At 42.4% G+C, this 11,355-nt stretch overlaps 1 protein-coding gene across 6 annotated transcripts in view; it reads right to left on the bottom strand.

The window, feature by feature from the left end:
* The window catches only part of MAPK8 (mitogen-activated protein kinase 8), a 51,340-nt gene extending 41,693 nt beyond the window's left edge, over positions 1-9,647 (bottom strand). For 3 of the 6 annotated variants that reach the window (XM_065843904.2, XM_065843905.2, XM_071811961.1), the window contains exon 1: positions 9,560-9,647. The gene's annotated coding sequence lies outside the window, so the exon portion shown is untranslated. The other 3 variants (XM_071811960.1, XM_071811958.1, XM_071811959.1) reach the window with 3 other exon arrangements.
* Positions 9,648-11,355: the final 1,708 nt, after the last annotated feature.

The raw sequence follows: 11,355 nt of genomic DNA on the forward strand, positions 1-11,355 counted from the left end.
AAGGGACTGTTACTTCTAACCGTATCACTGAAGTCTGCCAGTCCTCTGCCCATCCAAAGACTACTGGCAAAGCAGTAATATAGAATAAATAAACAAACAATCAGCAAAGTAAACCAGTAAATATGACTCAGGATGCTTCAATGAGATCTGCACAACATTAGAAGTGAAATCCCATTCCAGGATTACTCTGGGGTAGGAGGAAACGCTTGTTCTTTAACCTCTTCTTGTAGAGGAAGATGAAGCATACAATACCTAAATGTTTCAGCAGAAGAAACAGATCAAAAGATTATCTGATTCTTTTAAAGGACACAAGCAATCGAAAGATACCAAATGACCTAAACTACACATTAAATATCAGTGATGAAGAGAACAACAACTACAGAACATTAGAGGAAGCAAGGTGTTGAGTAACAGCTGTGAAAAGTTTTCAGAATGTTTTAAAACTACATTTAAAAATCACAACAATAGTTCTACAAAAAAATAAATAAATCCTAAAACATTGTAACTTTAAATCTCCAATACAAAAACTTACCATCTAATTATGAATGTGCTACTTTCACTAATTCATGCATTTATCTGTTAAGTACAAGCAGATTAATGTGGTATGAAATCCAGTCTGAAGTTTTTGGCTTAAAATACCTCAGTGATAAGAGCTTTAGAATGGAACAATAAACTTCAAAACATATTACAACCTCAGCATTGACAATTCCTTCACAGATACCTCCTGTGATGCAGTACAGTACTTTGCACAATGATTACTGGGGTTGGGATTGAAGGCACTACATTCCAAAATAAAGACTTTACTTTCTAGGTAGCTTGCAGGAAACTACACCAATCTACATGATTCATCACTAATGGCAATAGTATCTGCTTTGTTGTCCTATTTCTCTTAGACTTCACTAGTGCCTGATGCTCTGTCCCAGTAAAAAAAAATCCTAAGACAAAATTTCCCAAACTAGGAAGAGCTTGAGAATTCCCATTCTTTAAATAAGAGAAAAAAAAAAAAAGGTACAACTTCAGAAGCACAGTTGTGCACGACATGCTAGTGCTAGCGGCTATGCACACTATGAGTCGTGATAAGAAAATTTCTGAAGAAAAGTAGGAAGAATTTCAAATGAAATAAATAGAGGATAACAATAAAGTAGCTCTAATCACACCAAGATTTTCTGATTTCCCTGCAATGCCATGCTAATATTAATGAAACTCTCTTATCTTCAACACAAGTATGTTAGAAGCTGAACTGTCTTCTTCCCCAACTTGACATACAAGCAGTACAAGAATCTTGCCACGCTTCAATTTAAAAAAGAGCAAAATAAACACTAGCTGCTGTTCAACAAGGAGGAGCTTTGCATTGGAGCAACCATACAAATGAAAGTCAGTTGCTGCTGGAACACTTCACTACTCATTAAATGAGACACTGACATGCACAAGGGCCTTCCTGTTACTGTATCCTGTATACCCACTTTTGGCAGTAAATCAAACAAATGAAGTTGGCCCACATCATTCTAGTAAAGCTTTTTAGGATATCATGTTACTACTCTTCCTACTCTGAAGGTGACAAGGATGATTCCCATCATCCAAAACATTCACACAAGGAGCAATCAGGAATTTATCAAGATTTATGCTGATCAGCATGTCAACCATAGCATTCACTTTCACTGTTTCCATAGTAAAATCTGCAATTAGGATTACAAATTAGAAATTATGTTTGTACTTTTCATGCCTGAGATCCTGCAAGTAAGCATCATAACTACTGTTAACCTTGCTGCAACATAATCCTAGGCATGAAAGCTATTACAGAATACATCCAGGGCTTGCAAGGATGTGCTTTTCCCACAGAACTCTATCTTGCAGTCACACATGAGCAGCTGTGTTCATGTATTTGACTACACACAGGTTCAAACCCCACAACAGCAGATCTCCTAAGAGGAAAAACAGTCACACTGGGTTGTAGCTTTCTGCTCTGTTCACCTTCCTTTCGCTAAGATTTCACATCAGCTTTATTAAATGGACAAACACATAAGAATTAACAGTAACAAATGAGCTACAGGATTCTCTCTTCTTGAGGCAGCACAGGTATTAAGGACAACGGCACAGATGGATTTATGGACCTGCCATGGCTCTCTTTTTTTTTTTTTTCCCCAGGTGATTTTAGTCCTACCACCTCTTTGCAGTCATGAACTGCTACTGCGATCAATTAGAAATCAGATCAGAGCTGATTCAGTCCATGAAGCCACTTCTCAGAGCTCTCCAGCTACATGTAAGAAACCATCACCCACCCTGCAGAAGATCAAATCCTTCAGCAGCAGCTGCCAACACACTCCTCTGATACAGAAAGCAAGACCTGGACAACCTTCAGCTGGCTACCAGGCTGCTTATTGCAGGCTGTTCCTTTGGAGACCGGGTTTTATGTTCATCACAGTGATCATGGGCATGATAGCTACCATACCCTTTTTTCGTCCTTTATGTTAGCCTGCAAGCAGTTCTGGCCTAGTCAGCCAGAAAGCTCAAAGCAGAGCAAAAAAATTGCCAGTATTGCCACCAGCAGACTTGAATGAAGATGCTTATCGCATCCCATTACTTTTCCCTCCACAGCTTCAAACAAGCCTGCTCAGAACTGTGTTAATCTACATCACCATGCCTTGGTTTTGTCAGCTTCCTCAAGCTGCTTTGAAAATAATAATTAAAAAGATCTATAAACAGTAGAATTGTGATATGGCTTGAAAGCAAGCCCTGGGGACCATCCACCTGCTCAAAAGAGATAGAACTTCAAATTTGTATTTATATCAGGCTGCTCAACCTTTTCCAGTTAGAAGGTTCCAGGCATGGAGATTCCACGGCCCGTCTGGGCTCTTGGTGCAATGGCCACCCACTTCCACACATCAAGACATTCCCTTTGTGTCCTACTGAAATTTTCATTCTCATGTCTTACAAACATTGACTCATTTTTTCACTATTCACCTCTGAGGGGAAAGCAGCTCCATCATCTCTATAACCCCTTGCTTAAAGATGGTTAAATACATCAACTACATTCTCCTTTAGCTTTCTCTTCCTCAGGTTGCAAACCCAGTCCCTCCTTCACTCTCAGGTGCTCCAGCCCCCAACCATCTGAGCAACCCAATGCTGGGCTCCCTCCAGTTTGCCTCTCACCCAGGGTGCATGTATATTTGATCTACTGGGCAGCACTGCAGCTTCACAGCTGCTCCCTGTATAGAACAGTTACCAGGCTGTTTCTAATGCATTCCAGCAAGTAATGAGCCTTGAGGGCCACAGAAGCACACTGCTGACTACTCCTGGCCAGCTTCTCATTCATCAAGAACCCTAGGTCCTCCTCTGGAAGGGCTGCTGCCCAGTCAGCAGCTCACAGCAGTCAACAGCAGAAGGACCCTTTTATGCACCTACGTGCATAGGGACACAGACACTTGCAGAGCTGGGCATTTCCACGGCTTTGAGATCACAGGGAGAAATACGATTCCTAACGTTCATTCTTTTTATTGCACAACAGTCAAAACACCAGACTGGAGACATTTCAGTTTTGTTTAGCAGACTAAGATACAAGGTAAATGTTTGAATAGACAAAGACTACAATGAAGAGAACACAGCTCTTAGCCACAATTTGTAGTTAAAATAGTAAATATTTTGTTAAGACATTTTCCTGCATGCTTTCAAGATCCATAGTAAAAACAAAACCCCAACCACAAAGAGCTTGGTGTAATGTCAATATAATTAAGTAACGGGGAGTTGTCAGACTTGTTATCTTTATTTTTGTTTTATTTGTTTGTTGGGAGGGGATTGTTTTTTTGTTTTCATATGTTTTAATACTCAAAAATCACTAATTACAGTGAAGAGGCTTTCCAGCAGCACTGTAAAATTAATGTTCCCCCTCTTTACACCCCCCCCTCCACGAGCATATATACAGTACTTGCTTTGTTTGCAACACAAATGACCATTAAAGTACATTTTCTGCCAGTCACCATTTTAGCATTAGTCTACAATATCCAACTGAGAATGATTAATAAGCATCCCATCTGTTCACATATCTAGCAGCATTTATTCAACAATAAAAGTGACAATATGGGCTACAACTATGAGGCTTATTTTAGTATCAAGCTTACATGCAATCAATTCAATCAGAAAAACGAAACACACACACAAAAAACCACCACCACACAACCACCACACCAAGGATTAGTTTTTAATTACTTGGAAGAAAAAAGCATCTGAAGTTAAACAGAAAGGTGTTGCTTTTAATTATAAGCTTGGTACACCAAGATCACTATCTCTTCAAGCTTAAAAAAAATGCAGGCCTCAGAAAACATTACAAAACTATTTTACAGAATAAATAATAGACAAGGTAACGGTACTATATAAACATCTGGTTGGGCAGATCTCCATGCTGCTCTGATTCACCATCAGTAATGGACCTCTTTCTCACAGTTTGATGCAGTCAGTTCCAGTCTCTTGGAGGAGTTCTCACCCAAAGGCTTTGCAGAATCTGTAGCAGAAGCAAACTCCTAATCAGTGTTGGCTGTATGAGCTGTAGTGATTCTTACACTACCCAGAATGGAAGAGTTTTCCAGTTCACAAAAGGAGGCTAGCTGCCATGTGCTTGGTGTGTTCCTTGAGTCCACAAAAGTTTGCACCCAGGAAATCTCAAGTCACATTTTCAAAGTATTGAGCAATTCTGGTTGGTTTTGATTTTGTTTTCTGTGACTTATTCTTTGAATTCAGTTATATAACCCTAATTAAAGGCTGCATAATCTATAGCTACATTTATTGCTATTTACTTCCTGTACATTTTAAGTCAATGTAATGGCAACATATTCAAACCATCACCAAGTCATCATGAATTTCTCCACATCAGTTTTTAATTCTTCTAACACAACACATTTCTTAGAAACGTCACTGTCCACTGAGGTTACAGTTTCACCACAGGACAAACATGTACAGATGAACAGTATTAATAAAATTCCACTAACTATTTGGTAAGTACAAGCATATTGGGAAACTAATCAGTGACCTACATCTGCAGTCCCACATTTTGAAAAAGACTTGGGACAGGAAAAGAGTAGGGTAATTCAAGTACTTCTCTCCTGGAGACTTCATGTGTTACTGAGATACAATAAGCTTGGAAAAGCTACAGTAAGGGAAGTTTTGAAGACTGGATTAAAAGCTGCCCCTACCAAGCAAAATAACATAAAAGATAAATGCTATGTATTTTGAAGTGCCACAAAAGAAAAGAGCATTTGCATTCCTACAGGTAAAATACCAACAGTGTGCCCTGGCAGCCAAGAGGGCCAACCGTGTCCTGGGGTGCCTCCAGCACAGCATTGCCAGTCGGGCGAGGGAGGTGATTGTCTCATTCTACTCTGCACTGGTGCGGCCTCACCTGGAGCACTGTGTGCAGTTCTGGACAACACAGGATAAAAAAAAAAGATATTAAGCTACTGGAGAGTGTCCAGGAGAGGACTACAAAGTTGGTGAAGGGTTTGGAGAGGAAGCCATATGAGGAGTGGCTCAAGTCACTTGATTTGTTCAGCTTGGAGAAGAGCAAACTAAGAGGAGACCTCATCGTAGTCTACAGCTTCCTCACAAGGAGAGAAAGAGAGGCAGGCACTGAACTCTTCTCTTTAGTGAAGAACGACAGAACCCAAGGAAATGTCAGGAAGATGTGCCAGGGAGGTTTAGGTTGAACATTAGGAAAAGGTTCTTCACCCAGAGGGTGCTGGAGCACTGGAACAGGCTCCCCAGGGAGGTGTCACAGCTCCAAGCCTGACTGTTCAAGAAGAGACTGGACAACGCTCTCAGACACATGGTGTGATCTGTGGGGTTGTCATATGCAGGGACAGGAGTTGGACTCAATGATCCTTGTAGGTCACTTCCAACTCAGGACATCCTATGATTCTATACAGTACTAAAATAGTTAATACTTCCTTCTTCACAAACATAATAAAGCAAGCAGAAAACACTAATAGTCATCAGCACTGCAAGGATATACCTTCTGCCTCACTACTCTGCCTCTGTCCAAAAATCTCCACACATCTCATTTAAAGGCCCCTATTCATAGTACACATATGCTTTGAAACAATTAATACAAGTAGGTGTGGAAGATGATGTCCATCCACACAAAGTTACTGACTCATAACTTCTAGATAAACATTCATTACCAAATGAGTGTTCATCCCCAACTCATGTTGGACTCCACCATGCATTCAAGAAATCAAAATAACCATCTTGTTCAGAACGGTTTTCAGTAACAGCAGCAGAAGACCAAGACTGCAAACAGATCTTTAAACAAGCACCTCTCAACAAAAAAGACGTTTGACCCCTTCCATCACTTTAGTCACCCAACAACCACTACCTGATCATGAATACCTTTGTGCATATGAATAACTGACAGCAAGCCCCACCTAAGGAACCTCCTTGTCTTCTAACCTTGCAATAGCACAGCTGTTTCTTCAGACAGAACTGATCAGGCTGAAAAACAGCCAAAGAGGAAGATTATTTTTTTTTTCCCCCAGATGGACCAGTTAGCTCTTGATCTATTTTACCACACAGCAGCTGGTAAGAAGGAACAGCAGGTAAGAGAGACTGCTGAAATAAGGTAACCTCTAAACACAAAACTATTCTGTGACAACACTATATAAACACTCATAAGTGCTCTGAAAACACAAGGACTTTATCAGGCAAGTGTCTTCCACTGACACTAAAGTCACTGTTAAAAAGAATATTTGGAACTAAAAGTGACTTGATGTATTTTCATGCAAACATACTTTGTAACAGAGCAATTAATGTCTTTTTAAATGTAGCTCATCTATGCACCAGAATAGCCAGAAAGAGTATTTATTAAAGGTGAATTTCTACCTCCATTTAAACAAGAGGATTCTTGAGAGATTTGAGAAGTAGCAGCTCAGATTCTTAAATCAAAGTAAAATTGCTTTTCAGAATCCATGTCCAAAGTGGTGAATCTCACAGCAGGTAAACAACATAAGTAGTCTCAGCTGGATTTTTAAAAAGCTCTAAAAAGCCAAGAGATCTTTCTGTAACACAATTTGAAACCTGCAGAACCAGGTTTCTGTTTAAGGATTAGCTTGTGGTTTGTTTGTTTGGGTTGTTTGTTTTTAGTTTGGGGGCTTTTGTTTGGTTGCTTTTTAAAAGGAAACATTTAAAGCAATAAAACACACTCAGCCTTCACTAAAAACCTAAGATCAAGACCAGATTAGTCTGATTTCCAAACTGATACAGCAATTAACATTATATATCTTAAAAATACATGGGAAAACTATACACACACAGAGTACTTTTTCACAAGGGGGTTAGGTGAGAAACAAAGTTTAAAAAATAGCACACCATACTTTTCAGCAGACTATCATGAGGGACATTTGTATTTGTCCAGAATATTGGACCAATCCTCAGAAATGAGGAGCTGAGTATGTGCTTTCCATGCATCTTTTGAACAATGAACATTCAAACAATTTAGGCAGCTGAGGAAGGATGAAAAAGAAACAAAAACCACATATACAGTGAACAAATAACAAAGTAGCAGTTTAACCTCAATTACTATCCCATTAGCTCACGGTTTAAAAAAGAAAAAAACTAAACTAAACATGAAATTAACACCAATTCATTTCAGGTGAGTAGCAAGCAGAAAATCAGTTAAAAATCTCAACACCTGTTTATTTCCCAATATTTACATAACAATTCACCAATGTAACAACTTTACCTAAACCCTTGGCAAATGAGGCTATACTTGTGCTCCTATAAAGCCAGGAAAGGCGTTTGTCCCTAAAGAGCAGGGTTAAAAGTTAAAACACAGAAGACACACACAAAAGGCAACTCTATTTCCGTCTAGAACAAGCAGTCCAAAACTATAGGACTCAGAACCATACTAGATCAACTTGCTAATGTTTCTGACTTAAAAATCTCCATGAAGTATATGGTAGCCCACAAAATTACTTTGAATGCTTATATGAGCCAATGGTCCAAAAAGCATGGGAATTTCTGCACTGGGAGAGACTGTAAAGTTCCTTTTTCAGATCGATGACAAAACAACTCTGCACACTGGAATTTGTTTGGTCCCTGCACCAGCATCACATATTCTGCAGAACTCCATACCTGCATCCTACTATCAAACTGGTCTGATGTTACACATCTTTGAATCAAGAGTGGAAAAAACACAAGATGGCTGCCTCCACAGACTGACACCAAAGCAGGGGACTATGTGAAATTCAACATATTTTTCTTAACTACTATTAGAATAATTAGAAGTTTCCCTTCATTATATACAAGGAACATTCAAATACGCCAGGGAACTCACTTCAACAATAACCTTAACTAGGTTTGGCCCAGTTTCTCTTCATATTACAGTTTAAACCATCTCAAGTTATCTAATGTGCTGATATACCAACAAATACATGAAGTTGCATGTCATATACTATTCTGCCACAGCAGTGCATTTGTTGGCATCTCCAGAAGCAAAACCAGGCTAAGTCTCCACACCTGTAAGTAAAACCCAGCTGCAAGGAGTAAGCTTGCTCAATTCCACATGCACATGCCCTAGGGCAAGTAATACTTTCCTTCCCCGAACAAGTGTAACACCCTTTGTGTTTATATTATCAGATAGGCCAAAGCCTATCGGATTTCTTGATTGTCTGTTCGGTACAATACCAAAATTTAAAAACACAGTACACACTCAAAACCATTATTGTAACTGAGAGAAAAAAACATATAATCAAGTGGTATTTGTGGGTTATTAGCAGTGCTAATGTCAAACGTCACTGATGGGAACCACTTCTGACAGAAAGGCACACAGAAACGGGCTTCGGGAGTAAAACTGGATGCTGTTATTAACACAGAGAAACCAAACAGCAAAAGAAATTCTTAAAATATACGGCATATTCCTTTTGCAACAAATACTAGAATTAAAAAGAATTAAAAAGTTGGACTCTTCCAGGCCCCTAAATTTGGAACAGTTATATATCCTAAAGCAAAAAAAAAAAAAAAATCCTTTAAGAGGCATTTTTAAGAGCAAGGTCACAGAAGTTGCCTCCGGAGGTGGCCCACTCTCTCCTAGGGCTGCACTCCCACCTCCTCGACCACAGAGCCTTCCTTTCTCGAAGGCCGAACAGGCACCCGAGCTGGCGGCTCCTTCTAGCCCGGGTGCCCCCGCTCCCAGGAGGAGGAGCCCCGCGCCGAGCCTCCTGCCCCTCCTGCCACACCAACAAAGAGGCCCCCGCCATTATCCACCGAGACACCTCCAGCCCCCCCAGCCCCGAGCAGATACGGAAGGTCACCGGACCGGAGAGCCCTGCACCGCCGCCCGCCTCCGGGCAAGGGCACGGGCCGCCCCCGGGTCCCTCCCCGCCCGCTGCCCCGCCGAAACGTAAACAAAGCGGCCGGGCCCGGCCCCCGCCCCGCGGCCGCTCGTCCGAACGCCGTACCGTGCGGCGCCATGCTATGCTGTGCTGTGCTGTGCCGCACCGCACCTCGGCTCACCCCGTTCCCCCCACCGACGACCGCCGCTCCAGCGCGGCCACGGCCCCCCCGCCACCGCGCTCACCACCTCCCGCTGCCACCGCCTCCTGCCTCGGCCGCTGAGTAATGAGCCAGGGCCGTGCCGCGCACACGCACCGCGCTCCGCCCGCCCGCCGCGGCTGCCGCCCCCTCCGCTCGCCCCGCCCCGGCCCCGGGCTCCGCGCTGCCGCTGTCCGCCCCGCTGCCCTCGGCGCTGCGCCCGCGCTGCCCTTCGCCGCAGCCGTGTCTCGGGAAAGGGCCCGGAGCGGCCGCCGCGGCGGATCCCTCCTGGCTCCGAGCTGGTTCTTGCGGAGGCTGCGGGTCCCCGGCTGCCCGCGGGCCCGTGCATCCCTGCTTGGCACCAGCGTCGCTCGGGCTCCTCCGCAGCCTTCCCCTGGAGCAGTTCCTTTCCAAAACGCGCCCCTTAGCCAGGCCTCCCTTCCCACTGGGGCTTTCATAAAAAATTGGCAGTTTTCAGGTCCTTCCCTTCGTGCTCTCCACCAATGCTTTGGCACCCAACCTTCACACTCTGGCATCAGTTTTTCTCCTGTTCCCAGACATCTTTCATGGCCTTGGGACCTCCAGGCTTCCTGTTTCGTGCCCGGCATAGCAGCGTTTTATCTCATTATTGGGTGCCTAGAGTGTTGTAATGATTTCTTGTTCTGTATCTGTTTTGGCACTGTTTTCCCCCTAAATCTTCAGTGCTTCTTTGTGAGATTTTGAGTTATTCATTAGCGTTGCCTTTGGCTCTTGGCACCTGACATGAATACGCTCTCCTTGTTTTTTTCAATATTTTGTTTAGTATATAATTGTCTTTTATTTCTCCCCCTCAAATATCCCTTCTTAGAGATAGAAGGAGGCCCCTCAGCACCTTGAAGCTGCGTCAATATGGCTGAAGCAAGCCTTTGTGTATTTGCACTGCATGGTACAAAAAAGGGCTTATGAGCAGTGTTTAAAAATATGTAAGATCTGCCAGTTAGGCAAAGTGCGCTGTAAAGATGGGCATTTCATTTTTAGTTAATTGTCAAACATTTGAATGGCTTATGCCACATCGTTGAAGATGCCAAATATTATATTGAAATTGTTGCTAGCAGCAGCTTTTATCCTTTCACATGGCTTTAATAAGCATAGATTTTTACATCATAGGGGTGGTGCTTCAGAATACCAGTTCTGCCCACTATCTTGGTGTTGAAAGCTTCACTTCCATAAAGCTGCCCATATACTATTCATATGCCCATTTTAGTGAGATCTCTGCACTCTCTCCCCATAAAATTCTCACATAATTTAAGCAAACCCATTTTCGCTCTTTATATTAGAAGTGGTTCCTTTATAGATCCCCACAGACAGATATATGATGCTTTCTTTATATCTATATGGAAAAAAAATGAAACTATTGCTCAGACTCCATACCCATTCCTCTTTAGATGCCACTAGGCTCTAAGTATGTTTCGAAGACACACCTCCCACCTCACCTCTGATCATTTCTGTGGGACAGTCCAGGAACTGGATTAGCCAGTGTTCAGTTTTGAGACTTTTTCTTGTTGCAGTATGTTAGATCACAGCCAAACTTTGCATTCCCTTCCATGTTTACGCATACCAAAGGCAAAGTTCAGCTGGCAGAGAGGGCAATATGAATCCCCAAAATACACTGCAGGCAAAATTTAATCTGGGTAGGTCATATTCATCTTCACATTAAACTAGCCTGACTGATTTTGGCTGATGCAGGTCATGGCACCTTCAGATGTTTCTTTCTATTGGTAAACAGACTGCCAGTGTTAACCTCTGGTCTCCTCTGTGCAGCAAGAGACAGGAGGGGTGACATAGAGTTCAGTCAGTCCAGCT

Source organism: Patagioenas fasciata, chromosome 8 (assembly GCF_037038585.1).
Source record: "Patagioenas fasciata isolate bPatFas1 chromosome 8, bPatFas1.hap1, whole genome shotgun sequence".
Taxonomy (NCBI): Eukaryota; Metazoa; Chordata; class Aves; order Columbiformes; family Columbidae; genus Patagioenas; species Patagioenas fasciata.